The sequence below is a fragment of the Oncorhynchus gorbuscha genome, linkage group LG14, assembly GCF_021184085.1.
Source record: "Oncorhynchus gorbuscha isolate QuinsamMale2020 ecotype Even-year linkage group LG14, OgorEven_v1.0, whole genome shotgun sequence".
Lineage (NCBI taxonomy): Eukaryota > Metazoa > Chordata > Actinopteri > Salmoniformes > Salmonidae > Oncorhynchus > Oncorhynchus gorbuscha.
The window spans coordinates 30,632,795-30,647,661 of record NC_060186.1 but is presented as its reverse complement, the minus strand read 5'-3'; the positions used below and the strand labels follow the sequence as shown (position 1 = coordinate 30,647,661).

The window sequence follows — 14,867 nt, the reverse complement described above, 5'->3', positions numbered from 1 at the left end:
ATTTTGACTTTCACAAACACTGGGAAAATTGCTGACTGCCACAGCGAGAGCACAGGACTTGGTATCTGAGTGGTGAAGGCGATGAACTGCATGTGTGGATTATAACACCAACCTCTTCACAAAACATTTGTTATTTCCTCTCTTACATGGCCCCACATGAATATAGAATCCCTGCGCAATCCTAGAATGACTAATAGGATTCAGGTATTGAGAATAGCTTCACCAAGGGCAACCTCAAAGGTGGGATTTGAACCGAACACCTCAACACACTTAATCAAGCACTTGAGACCACTCGGCCTGACAACACGTTTGTTAAATGTCTCGATGGGATCGACACATGCCCTTGCCATTGCTCTGCCGAACTTTCATTGATTTCAATCTAGGGTTTACATACAGCAACAATAGTTTTTTTAATTCATTTGCCACTTCAAAATACAGGATGAGGTGGCCGAGTGGTTAAGGCGATGGACTGCTAATCCATTGTGCTCTGCATGCATGGGTTGGAATCCCATCCTCATCGTGTACCAATTAAATTTCTTTGCTTTATTTTGGCACTGGAAGATTTTGACTTTGACAAACACTGGGAAAATTGCTGACTGCCACAGCGAGAGCACAGGACTTGGTATCTGAGTGGTTAAGGCGATGGACTGCTAATCCATTGTGCTCTGCATGCATGGGTTAGAATCTCATTGTATAACAATTAAAATTCTGTGCTTCATTTTGGCACTGGAAGATTTTGACTTTCACAAACACTGGTAAAATTGCTGACTGCCACAGCGAGAGCACAGGACTTGGTATCTGAGTGGTGAAGGCGATGAACTGCATGTGTGTATTATAACACCAACCTCTTCACAAAACATTTGTTATTTCCTCTCTTACATGGCCACACATGAATATAGAATACCTGCACAATCCTAGAGTGACTAATAAGATTCAGGTATTGAAGAATAGCTTCTCCAAGGGCAACCTCAATGGTGGGATTTGAACCGACACCTCAACACACTTAATCAAGCACTTGAGACCACTCGGCCTGACAGCACGTTTGTTAAATGTCTCGATGGGATCGACACATGGCCTTGCCATTGCTCTGCATAACTTTCATTGATTTCAATCAAGGGTTTACATACAGCAACTACAGTTTTTTAGGATAATTTGCCATTTCCAAAATACAGGATGAGGTGGCCGAGTGGTTAAGGCGATGGACTGCTAATCCATTGTGCTCTGCATGCATGGGTTCGAATCCCATCCTCATCGTGTAGCAATTAAATTTCTTTGCTTTATTTTGGCACTGGAAGATTTTGACTTTCACAAACACTGGTAAAGTTGCTGACTGCCACAGCGAGAGCACAGGACTTGGTATCTGAGTGGTGAAGGCGATGAACTGCATGTGTGGATTATAACACCAACCTCTTCACAAAACATTTGTTATTTCCTCTCTTACATGGCCCCACATGAATACAGAATCCCTGCGCAATCCTAGAGTGACTAATAGGATTCAGGTATTGAGAATAGCTTCACCAAGGGCAACCTCAATGGTGGGATTTGAACCGAACACCTCAACACACTTAATCAAGCACTTGAGACCACTCGGCCTGACAACACGTTTTTTAAATGTCTCGATGGGATCGACACATGGCCTTGCCATTGCTCTGCATAACTTTCATTGATTTCAATCAAGGGTTTACATACAGCAACTACAGTTTTTTAGGATAATTTGCCATTTCCAAAATACAGGATGAGTTGGCCGAGTGGTTAAGGTGATGGACTGCTAATCCATTGTGCTCTGCATGCATGGGTTTGAATCCCATCCTCATCGTGTACCAATTAAATTTCTTTGCTTTATTTTGGCACTGAAAGATTTTGACTTTCACAAACACTGGTAAAATTGCTGACTGCCACAGCGAGAGCACAGGACTTGGTATCTGAGTGGTGAAGGATATGAACTGCATGTGTGGATTATAACACCAACCTTTTCACAAAACATTTGTTATTTCCTCTCTTACATGGCCCCGCATGAATATAGAATCCCTGCACAATCCTAGTGACTAATAAGATTCAGGTATTGAAGAATAGCTTCTCCAAGGGCAACCTCAATGGTGGGATTTGAACCGAACACTTCAACACACTTAATCAAGCACTTGAGACCACTCGGCCTGACAGCACGTTTGTTAAATGTCTCGATGGGATCGACACATGGCCTTGCCATTGCCCTGCCGAACTTTCATTGATTTCATTCTAGGGTTTACATACAGCAACAATAGTTTTTTTAATTAATTTGCCACTTCAAAATACAGGAAGAGGTGGCCAAGTGGTTAAGGCAATTGACTGCTAATCCATTGCGCTATGCATGCACGGGTTCGAATCCCATCCTCATCGTGTACCAATTAAATTTATTTGCTTTATTTTGGCACTGGAAGATTTTGACTTTCACAAACACTGGTAAAATTGCTGACTGCCACAGCGAGAGCACAGGACGTGGTATCTGAGTGGTTAAGGCGATGGACTGCTAATCCATTGTGCTCTGCATGCATGGGTTAGGATCTCATTGTATAACAATTAAAATTCTGTGCTTCATTTTGGCACTGGAAGTTTTTGACTTTCACAAACACTGGTAAAATTGCTGACTGCCACAGCGAGAGCACAGGACTTGGTATCTGAGTGGTGAAGGCGATGAACTGCATGTGTGGATAATAACACCAACCTTTTCACGAAACATTTGTTATTTCCTCTCTTACATGGCCCCACATGAATATAGAATCCCTGCGCAATCCTAGTGACTAATAAGATTCAGGTATTGAAGAATAGCTTCTCCAAGGGCAACCTCAATGGTGGGATTTGAACCGACACCTCAACACACTTAATCAAGCACTTGAGACCACTCGGCCTGACAGCACGTTTGTTAAATGTCTCGATGGGATCGACACATGGCCTTGCCATTGCTCTGCCGAACTTTCATTGATTTCAATCTAGGGTTTACATACAGCAACAATAGTTTTTTTAATTCATTTGCCACTTCAAAATACAGGATGAGGTGGCCGAGTGGTTAAGGCGATGGACTGCTAATCCATTGTGCTCTGCATGCATGGGTTGGAATCCCATCCTCATCGTGTACCAATTAAATTTCTTTGCTTTATTTTGGCACTGGAAGATTTTGACTTTCACAAACACTGGGAAAATTGCTGACTGCCACAGCGAGAGCACAGGACTTGGTATCTGAGTGGTGAAGGCGATGAACTGCATGTGTGGATTATACCACCAACCTCTTCACAAAACATTTGTTATTTCCTCTCTTACATGGCCCCACATGAATATAGAATCCCTGCGCAATCCTAGAGTGACTAATAGGATTCAGGTATTGAGAATAGCTTCACCAAGGGCAACCTCAAAGGTGGGATTTGAACCGAACACCTCAACACACTTAATCAAGCACTTGAGACCACTCGGCCTGACAGCACGTTTGTTAAATGTCTCGATGGGATCGACACATGGCCTTGCCATTGCCCTGCCGAACTTTCATTGATTTCATTCTAGGGTTTACATACAGCAACAATAGTTTTTTAAATTCATTTGCCACTTCAAAATACAGGATGAGGTGGCCGAGTGGTTAAGGGGATGGACTGCTAATCCATTGCGCTATGCATGCACGGGTTCGAATCCCATCCTCATCGTGTACCAATTAAATTTCTTTGCTTTATTTTGGCACTGGAAGATTTTGACTTTGACAAACACTGGTAAAATTGCTGACTGCCACAGCGAGAGCACAGGACTTGGTATCTGAGTGGTTAAGGTGATGGGCTGCTAATCCATTGTGCTCTGCATGAATGTGTTAGAATCTCATTGTACAACAATTAAAATTCTGTGCTTTATTTTGGCACATAAGATTTTTAATTTCACAAACACTGGGAAAATTGCTGACTGCCACAGCGAGAGCACAGGACTTGGTATCTGAGTGGTGAAGGCGATGAACTGCATGTGTGGATTATAACACCACCCTCTTCACAAAACATTTGTTATTTCCTCTCTTACATGGTCCCACATGAATATAGAATCCCTGCGCAATCCTAGTGACTAATAAGATTCAGGTATTGAAGAATAGCTTCTCCAAGGGCAACCATTTGCCACTAAAAAAATTCAGGATGAGGTGGCCGAGTGGTTAAGGTGATGGACTGCTAATCCATTGTGCTCTGCATGCATGGGTTCAAATCCCATCCTCATCGTGTAACAATTACATTTCTGTGCTTTATTTTGGCACTGGAAGATTTTGACTTTCACAAACACTGGTAAAATTGCTGACTGCCACAGCGAGAGCACAGGACTTGGTATCTGAGTGGTGAAGGCGATGAACTGCATGGTGGGATTTGAACCGACACCTCAACACACTTAATCAAGCACTTGAGACCACTCGGCCTGACAGCACGTTTGTTAAATGTCTCGATGGAATCGACACATGGCCTTGCCATTGCTCTGCCGAACTTTCATTGATTTCAATCAAGGGTTTACATAGAGCAACTACAGTTTTTTAGGATAATTTGCCATTTCCAAAATACAGGATGAGTTGGCCGAGTGGTTAAGGCGATGTACTGCTAATCCATTGTGCTCTGCATACATGGGTTCGAATCCCATCCTCATCGTGTAACAATTACATTTCTGTGCTTTATTTTGGCCCTGGAAGATTTTGACTTTCACCAACACTGGTAAAATTGCTGACTGCCACAGCGAGAGCACAGGACTTGGTATCTGAGTGGTTAAGGCGATGGACTGCTAATCCATTGTGCTCTGCATGCATGGGTTAGAATCTCATTGTATAACAAATAAAATTCTGTGCTTTATTTTGGCACTGGAAGATTTTGACTTTCACAAACACTGGTAAAACTGCTGACTGCCACAGCGAGAGCACAGGACTTGGTATCTGAGTGGTGAAGGCGATGAACTGCATGTGTGGATTATAACACCAACCTCTTCACAAAACATTTGTTATTTCCTCTCTTACAAAGCAACACATGAATATAGAATCCCTGCACAATGCTAGAGTGACTAATACGATTCAGGTATTGAATAATAGCTTCACCAAGGGCAACCTCAATGGTGGGATTTGAACCGACACCTCAACACACTTAATCAAGCACTTGAGACCACTCAGCCTGACAACACGTTTGTTACATGTCTCGATGGGATCGACACATGGCCTTGCCATTGCTCTGCCGAACTTTCATTGATTTCAATCTAGGGTTTACATACAGAAACTACAGTTTTTTAAATTAATTTGCCAGGATGAGGTGGCCGAGTGGTTAAGGCGATGGACTGCTAATCCATTGTGCTCTTCATGCATGGGTCCGAATCCCATCCTCATCGTGTAACAATTACATTTCTGTGCTTTATTTTGGCACTGGAAGATTTTGACTTTCACAAACACTAGTAAAATTGCTGACTGCCACAGCGAGAGCACAGGACTTGGTATCTGAGTGGTTAAGGCGATGGACTGCTAATCCATTGTGCTCTGCATGCATGGGTTAGAATCTCATTGTATAACAGTTAAAATTCTGTGCTTTATTTTGGCACTGGAAGATTTTGACTTTCACAAACACTGGTAAAACTGCTGACTGCCACAGCGAGAGCACAGGACTTGGTATCTGAGTAGTTAAGGCGATGGACTGCTAATCCATTGTGCTCTGCATGCATGGGTTTGAATCCCATCCTCATCGTGTAACAATTACATTTCTGTGCTTTATTTTGGCACTGGAAGATTTTGACTTTCACAAACACTGGTAAAATTGCTGACTGCCACAGCAAGAGCACAGGACTTGGTATCTGAGTGGTTAAGGCGATGGACTGCTAATCCATTGTGCTCTCCATGCATGGGTTCGAATCCCATCCTCATTGTGTAACAATTAAATGTCATAAGGTGAATGCACCAATTTGTAAGTTGCTCTGGATAAGAGTGTCTGCTAAATGACTTAAATATAATTTAAATGTAAATTTCTGTGCTTTATTTTGGCACTGGAAGATTTTGACTTTCACAAACATCGGTAAAATTGCTGACTGCCACAGCGAGAGCACAGGACTTGGTATCTGAGTGGTGAAGGCGATGAACTGCATGTGTGGATTATAACACCAACCTCTTCACAAAACAGTTGTTATTTCCTCTCTTACATGGCCCCACATGAATATAGAATCCCTTCGCAATCCTAGAGTGACTAATGGGATTCAGGTATTGAAGAATAGCTTCACCAAGGGCAACCTCAATGGTGGGATTTGAACCGACACCTCAACACACTTAATCAAGCACTTGAGACCACTCGGCCTGACAACACGTTTGTTAAATGTCTCGATGGGATCGACACATGGCCTTGCCATTGCTCTGCCTAACTTTCATTGATTTCAATCTAGGGCTTTTACATACAGCAACTACAGTTTTTAAGGTCATTTGCCACTTGCAAAGTACATGAAAAGGTGGCCGAGTGGTTAAGGCGATGGACTGCTAATCCATTGTGCTCTGCATGCATGGGTTAGATTCTCATTGTATAACAATTGAAATGCTGTGCTTTATTTTGGCACTGGAAGATTTTGACTTTCACAAACACTGGGAAAATTGCTGACTGCAACAGCGAGATCACAGGACTTGGTATCTAAGTAGTTAAGGCGATGGACTGCTAATCCATTGTGCTCTGCATGCATGGGTTCGAATCCCATCCTCATCGTGTAACAATTACATTTCTGTGCTTTATTTTGGCACTGGAAGATTTTGACTTTCACAAACATTGGTAATATTGCTGACTGCCACAGCGAGAGCACAGGCCTTGGTATTTGAGTGGTGAAGGCGATGAACTGCATGTGTGGATTGTAACACCAACCTCTTCACAAAACATGTGTTATTTCCTCTCGTACATGGCCCCACATGAATATAGAATCCCTGCCAAATCCTAGAGTGACTAATAGGATTCAGGTATTGAGAATAGCTTCACCAAGGGCAACCTCAATGGTGGGATTTGAACCGAACACCTCAACACACTTAATCAAGCAAATGGCATTGCCAGTGCTCTACCAAACTTTCATTGATTTCAATCTAGGGTTTACATACAGCAACTACAGTTTTTTAAATTAATTTGCCAATTCAAAATAAAGGATGAGGTGGCCGAGTGGTTAAGGCGATGGACTGCTAATCCATTGTGCTCTGCATGCATGGGTTAGAATCTCATTGTATAACAAATAAAATTCTGTGCTTTATTTTGGCACTGGAAGATTTTGACTTTCACAAACACAGTAAAACTGCTGACTGCCACAGCGAGAGCACAGGACTTGGTATCTGAGTGGTGAAGGCGATGAACTGCATGTGTGGATTATAACACCAACCTCTTCACAAAACATTTGTTATTTCCTCTCTTACAAAGCCCCACATGAATATAGAATCCCTGCGCAATCCTAGAGTGACTAATAAGATTCAGGTATTGAAGAATAGCTTCACCAAGGGCAACCTCAATGGTGGGATTTGAACCGACACCTCAACACACTTAATCAAGCACTTGAGACCACTCGGCCTGACAACACGTTTGTTAAATGTCTCGATGGGATCGACACATGGCCTTGCCATTGCTCTGCCGAACTTTCATTGACTTCAATCTAGGGTTTACATACAGCAACTACAGTTTTTTAAATTCATTTGCCACTTCAAAATACAGGATGAGGTGCCCGAGTGGTTAAGGCGATGTACTGCTAATCCATTGTGCTCTGCATACATGGGTTCGAATCCCATCCTCATCGTGTAACAATTACATTTCTGTGCTTTATTTTGGCCCTGGAAGATTTTGACTTTCACCAACACTGGTAAAATTGCTGACTGCCACAGCGAGAGCACAGGACTTGGTATCTGAGTGGTTAAGGCGATGGACTGCTAAATCCATTGTGCTCTGCATGCATGGGTTAGAATCTCATTGTATAACAAATTAAATTCTGTGCTTTATTTTGGCACTGGAAGATTTTGACTTTCACAAACACTGGTAAAACTGCTGACTGCCACAGGGAGAGCACAGGACTTGGTATCTGAGTGGTGAAGGCGATGAACTGCATGTGTGGATTATAACACCAACCTCTTCACAAAACATTTGTTATTTCCTCTCTTACAAAGCAACACATGAATATAGAATCCCTGCACAATGCTAGAGTGACTAATACGATTCAGGTATTGAATAATAGCTTCACCAAGGGCAACCTCAATGGTGGGATTTGAACCGACACCTCAACACACTTAATCAAGCACTTGAGACCACTCAGCCTGACAACACGTTTGTTAAATGTCTCGATGGGATCGACACATGGCCTTGCCATTGCTCTGCCGAACTTTCATTGATTTCAATCTAGGGTTTACATACAGAAACTACAGTTTTTTAAATTAATTTGCCAGGATGAGGTGGCCGAGTGGTTAAGGCGATGGACTGCTAATCCATTGTGCTCTTCATGCATGGGTCCGAATCCCATCCTCATCGTGTAACAATTACATTTCTGTGCTTTATTTTGGCACTGGAAGATTTTGACTTTCACAAACACTAGTAAAATTGCTGACTGCCACAGCGAGAGCACAGGACTTGGTATCTGAGTGGTTAAGGCGATGGACTGCTAATCCATTGTGCTCTGCATGCATGGGTTAGAATCTCATTGTATAACAGTTAAAATTCTGTGCTTTATTTTGGCACTGGAAGATTTTGACTTTCACAAACACTGGTAAAACTGCTGACTGCCACAGCGAGAGCACAGGACTTGGTATCTGAGTAGTTAAGGCGATGGACTGCTAATCCATTGTGCTCTGCATGCATGGGTTTGAATCCCATCCTCATCGTGTAACAATTACATTTCTGTGCTTTATTTTGGCACTGGAAGATTTTGACTTTCACAAACACTGGTAAAATTGCTGACTGCCACAGCAAGAGCACAGGACTTGGTATCTGAGTGGTTAAGGCGATGGACTGCTAATCCATTGTGCTCTCCATGCATGGGTTCGAATCCCATCCTCATTGTGTAACAATTAAATGTCATAAGGTGAATGCACCAATTTGTAAGTTGCTCTGGATAAGAGCGTCTGCTAAATGACTTAAATGTACATTTCTGTGCTTTATTTTGGCACTGGAAGATTTTGACTTTCACAAACATTGGTAAAATTGCTGACTGCCACAGCGAGAGCACAGGACTTGGTATCTGAGTGGTGAAGGCGATGAACTGCATGTGTGGATTATAACACCAACCTCTTCACAAAACATTTGTTATTTCCTCTCTTACATGGCCCCACATGAATATAGAATCCCTGTGCAATCGTGAAGTGACTAATAGGATTCAGGTTTTGAGAATAGCTTCACCAAGGGTAACCTCAATGGTTGGATTTGAACCGAACACCTCAACACACTTAATCAAGCACTTGAGACCACTCGGCCTGACAACACGTTTGTTAAATGTCTCGATGGGATCGACACATGGCCTTGCCATTGCTCTGCCTAACTTTCATTGATTTCAATCTAGGGCTTTTACATACAGCAACTACAGTTTTTAAGGTCATTTGCCACTTGCAAAGTACATGAAAAGGTGGCCGAGTGGTTAAGGCGATGGACTGCTAATCCATTGTGCTCTGCATGCATGGGTTAGATTCTTATTGTATAACAATTGAAATGCTGTGCTTTATTTTGGCACTGGAAGATTTTGACTTTCACAAACACTGGGAAAATTGCTGACTGCCACAGCGAGAGCACAGGACTTGGTATCTAAGTAGTTAAGGCGATGGACTGCTAATCCATTGTGCTCTGCATGCATGGGTTCGAATCCCATCCTCATCATGTAACAATTACATTTCTGTGCTTTATTTTGGCACTGGAAGATTTTGACTTTCACAAACATTGGTAATATTGCTGACTGTCACAGCGAGAGCACAGGCCTTGGTATCTGAGTGGTGAAGGCGATGAACTGCATGTGTGGATTGTAACACCAACCTCTTCACAAAACATTTGTTATTTCCTCTCGTACATGGCCCCACATGAATATAGAATCCCTGCCAAATCCTAGAGTGACTAATAGGATTCAGGTATTGAGAATAGCTTCACCAAGGGCAACCTCAATGGTGGGATTTGAACCGAACACCTCAACACACTTAATCAAGAAAATGGCCTTAACAGTGCTCTACCAAACTTTCATTGATTTCAATCTAGGGTTTACATACAGCAACTACAGTTTTTTAAATTAATTTGCCAATTCAAAATAAAGGATGAGGTGGCCGAGTGGTTAAGGCGATGGACTGCTAATCCATTGTGCTCTGCATGCATGCGTTAGAATCTCATTGTATAACAATTAAAATTCTATGCTTTATTTTGGCACTGGAAGATTTTGACTTTCACAAACACTGGTAAAATTGCTGACTGCCACAGCGAGAGCACAGGACTTGGTATCTGAGTGGTGAAGGCGATGAACTGCATGTGTGGATTATAACACCAACCTCTTCACAAAACATTTGCTATTTCCTCTCTTACATGGCCCAACATGAATATAGAATCCCTGCGCAATCCTAGAGTGACTAATAGGATTCAGGTATTGAAGAATAGCTTCACCAAGGGCAACCTCAATGGTGGGATTTGAACCGACACATCAACACACTTAATCAAGCACTTGAGACCACTTGGCCTGACAACACGTTTGTTAAATGTCTCAATGGGATCGACCCATGGCCTTGCCATTGCTATGCCTAACTATCATTGATTTCAATCTACGGTTTACATACAGCAACAATAGTTTTTTAAGATAATTTGCCACTTGCAGAATATAGGATGAGGTGGCAGAGTGGTTAAGGTGATGGACTGCTAATCCATTGTGCTCTGCATGCATGGGTTCAAATCCCATCCTCATCGTGTAACAAGTAAATTTATGTGCTTTATTTTTGGCACTGGAAGACTTTCACAAACACTGGTAAAATTGCTGACTGCCACAGCGAGAGCACAGGACTTGGTATCTGAGTGGTGAAGGCGATGAACTGCATGTGTGGATTATAACACCAACCTCTTCTCAAAACATTTGTTATTTCCTATTGCCTAATCATATAATTACATATCGAATCCCTATTAATTTAATAGGATCTCTATGGGCCTAGTTGAAAGATTTGTTTAAATGACTGGTTGTGTATTTACACAACCAGTCATGATGTTTTCATCTGATTGTCTTACAATCACTTTAAAGGGCTCCTTTATTAGGCTACCCATGCAAGATTTTTCCAGCCTCCAAACCAGTGCTTGACTTAGGCAGGAGCTCACCAGCCCCTCAAAAGTTCCACTGCTTGAGCTCCTGTTCCTCTTATAGAATATTAGCCCAAAAGTACCAGCATATATTTCAGTCCAAGTCAAGCACTGCCCCAAACATTGGTGAATGGAAAGAGACATTGGTTACACAAAACACCAAAAAGTCATATGATATTTGGCAATTGTCATTAGGCCAAAATGTATGCGTCCACTGCTGTCCACCTGTCTCTCGGTTTCGGCCATTCATACCTGTCTTGGCAAAATGTCAATGTTCTCATCGAACCACATCGCATTTCGGAGCGTAGACAGTTTTCAAGTCCATTAGCAAATGTTTCATGCCTCTGACATGCGGTAATGATTAATAATGGTGTAATAGCCTACAGTTTTCTTGACATTTAGTTTTCATTATTGTGATAGGCTCATGTTTTACCGGGTCGTCGTACTCCCAATACTTATTTTGCCGGGACGTCATACTTTCACCCCTGCTCCTAACCCACAGAAAACTGGACACATCAATGTTCTTGCAACATTCCCATGAAACATGTCAATAACATTAGTAGATTGTGTTCTGAGGACATGGTATCAACGTTCTGGGTAAATTCTATTTCACATTAAGGGAATGGTGCTCTTGGAAACATTCCTTGCACATCACTGGAAACACTCCTTTGAAACCGTTAGTTAATAACCTAAATAGACTCTGAAGGGAACATTCTCTTAAGTTCTGGTGAATGTTGTTAGCTAGGTAGCGCCCAGTTCCCAGTCTTTAATGGCGGGAAACATCAGCTGTTCACAATGTATTGATTAACCAGAGATGGAACCCGTCGATGGGCACTCGTCAATGAATGAATGGTGTTTTAAGCATGTATTACTTTAAGCCATATCAGACAGTCAATCAGTTAGCCCAGTGTGGTATGTGGACTATCAAACGTACTCTCTGTGATCTTTTGCAAGCCTAGTACATCATCGGGAGTGATCACCATGTTCGCGAGCTGTCCCTTCTCCATGGTCGCCGGGACCCCAACGTTCTTCAAGTTGCAGCCTTTTTTTTTTATCGCCACCTTTGGGTTTGGAATCGCGTTCAGACTCGTCTGGCTGTTGTGAGCATTATCTCTGTAGCTCCTTCCTGCTTAATTCAAAGCCCTACTTTCAGAGTTGAAGTCTGGCATGTGCAGTAGATGATGCTTCTGTAGTTGCTCTCTCACCTAATGAACCAGCCAACAGCACACTAATTGCCTTTGACCGAAATGGTCTCTGGTAGGATCGTCTCTGGTAGGATCGTCTCTGGTAGGGTCGTCTCTGGTAGGGTCGTCTCTGGTAGGGTCGTCTCTGGTAGGGTCATCTCTGGTAGGGTCGTCTCTGGTAGGGTCGTCTCTGGTAGGGTCACTGCAGGCTTGCAGCTGCCACTAAAGATGGCAAGGCAAAGCAAAGTAAGTTTATGCCTTTTGGTCGTAGCTTAATTGAAAAAGGGTGCTGAGTGGATGATTTTTTTAAAGCGATCTCATGGAAGTGGCAGCATCATCTTCCTACCCAACCTGGTCTCAGAGCATTTAATATTATTCTGTATGTAAATTGAAGACGCTCCATTTGGTATAGAACAGGGCTCCGGAAGGCCGAGCGGAAATGGAGGAAAACTCGCCTCCCTGCGGACCTGGCATCCTTTCACTCCCTCCTCTCTACATTTTCCTCCTCTGTCTCTGCTGCTAAAGCCACTTTCTACCACTCTAAATTCCAAGCATCTGCCTCTAACCCTAGGAAGCTCTTTGCCACATTCTCCTCCCTCCTGAATCCTCCTCCCCCCCTCCTCCCTCTCTGCAGATGACTTCGTCAACCATTTTGAAAAGAAGATCGACGACATCCGATCCTCGTTTGCTAAGTCAAACAACACCGCTGGTTCTGCTCACACTGCCCTACCCTGTGCTCTGACCTCTTTCTCCCCTCTCTCTCCAGATGAAATCTCGCGTCTTGTGACGGCCGGCCGCCCAACAACCTGCCCGCTCGACCCTATCCCCTCCTCTCTTCTCCAGACCATTTCCGGAGACCTTCTCCCTTACCTCACCTCGCTCATCAACTTATCCCTGACCGCTGGCTACGTCCCTTCCGTCTTCAAGAGAGCGAGAGTTGCACCCCTTCTGAAAAAACCTACACTCGATCCCTCCGATGTCAACAACTACAGACCAGTATCCCTTCTTTCTTTTCTCTCCAAAACTCTTGAACGTGCCGTCCTTGGTCAGCTCTCCCGCTATCTCTCTCAGAATGACCTTCTTGATCCAAATCAGTCAGGTTTCAAGACTAGTCATTCAACTGAGACTGCTCTTCTCTGTATCACGGAGGCGCTCCGCACCGCTAAAGCTAACTCTCTCTCCTCTGCTCTCATCCTTCTAGACCTATCGGCTGCCTTCGATACTGTGAACCATCAGATCCTCCTCTCCACCCTCTCCGAGTTGGGCATCTCCGGCGCGGCCCACGCTTGGATTGCGTCCTACCTGACAGGTCGCTCCTACCAGGTGGCGTGGCGAGAATCTGTCTCCTCACCACGCGCTCTCACCACTGGTGTCCCCCAGGGCTCTGTTCTAGGCCCTCTCCTATTCTCGCTATACACCAAGTCACTTGGCTCTGTCATAACCTCACATGGTCTCTCCTATCATTGCTATGCAGACGACACACAATTAATCTTCTCCTTTCCCCCTTCTGATGACCAGGTGGAGAATCGCATCTCTGCATGTCTGGCAGACATATCAGTGTGGATGACGGATCACCACCTCAAGCTGAACTTCGGCAAGACGGAGCTGCTCTTCCTCCCGGGGAAGGACTGCCCGTTCCATGATCTCGCCATCACGGTTGACAACTCCATTGTGTCCTCCTCCCAGAGCGCTAAGAACCTTGGCGTGATCCTGGACAACAAACTGTCGTTCTCAACTAACATCAAGGCGGTGGCCCGTTCCTGTAGGTTCATGCTCTACAACATCCGCAGAGTACGACCCTGCCTCACACAGGAAGCGGCGCAGGTCCTAATCCAGGCACTTGTCATCTCCCGTCTGGATTACTGCAACTCGCTGTTGGCTGGGCTCCCTGCCTGTGCCATTAAACCCCTACAACTCATCCAGAACGCCGCAGCCCGTCTAGTGTTCAACCTTCCCAAGTTCTCTCACGTCACCCCGCTCCTCCGCTCTCTCCACTGGCTTCCAGTTGAAGCTCGCATCCGCTACAAGACCATGGTGCTTGCCTACGGAGCTGTGAGGGGAACGGCACCTCAGTACCTCCAGGCTCTGATCAGGCCCTACACCCAAATAAGGGCACTGCGTTCATCCACCTCTGGCCTGCTCGCCTCCCTACCACTGAGGAAGTACAGTTCCCGCTCAGCTCAGTCAAAACTGTTCGCTGCTCTGGCTCCCCAATGGTGGAACAAACTCCCTCACGACGCCAGGACAGCGGAGTCAATCACCACCTTCCGGAGACACCTGAAACCCCACCTCTTTAAGGAATACCTAGGATAGGATAAAGTAATCCTTCTCACCCCCCTTAAAATATTTAGATGCACTATTGTAAAGTGGTTGTTCCACTGGATGTCATAAGGTGAATGCACCAATTTGTAAGTCGCTCTGGATA

General features: G+C 44.0%; 2 non-coding genes across 2 annotated transcripts; both read left to right on the top strand.

The window, feature by feature from the left end:
• Positions 1-1,172: 1,172 nt before the first annotated feature.
• On the top strand, positions 1,173-1,254 carry trnas-gcu. Its single transcript has one exon. It is a non-coding gene; the product is annotated as a tRNA-Ser (tRNA).
• Positions 1,255-4,135: 2,881 nt separating this feature from the next.
• On the top strand, positions 4,136-4,217 carry trnas-gcu. The gene has a single exon. It is a non-coding gene; the product is annotated as a tRNA-Ser (tRNA).
• Positions 4,218-14,867: the final 10,650 nt, after the last annotated feature.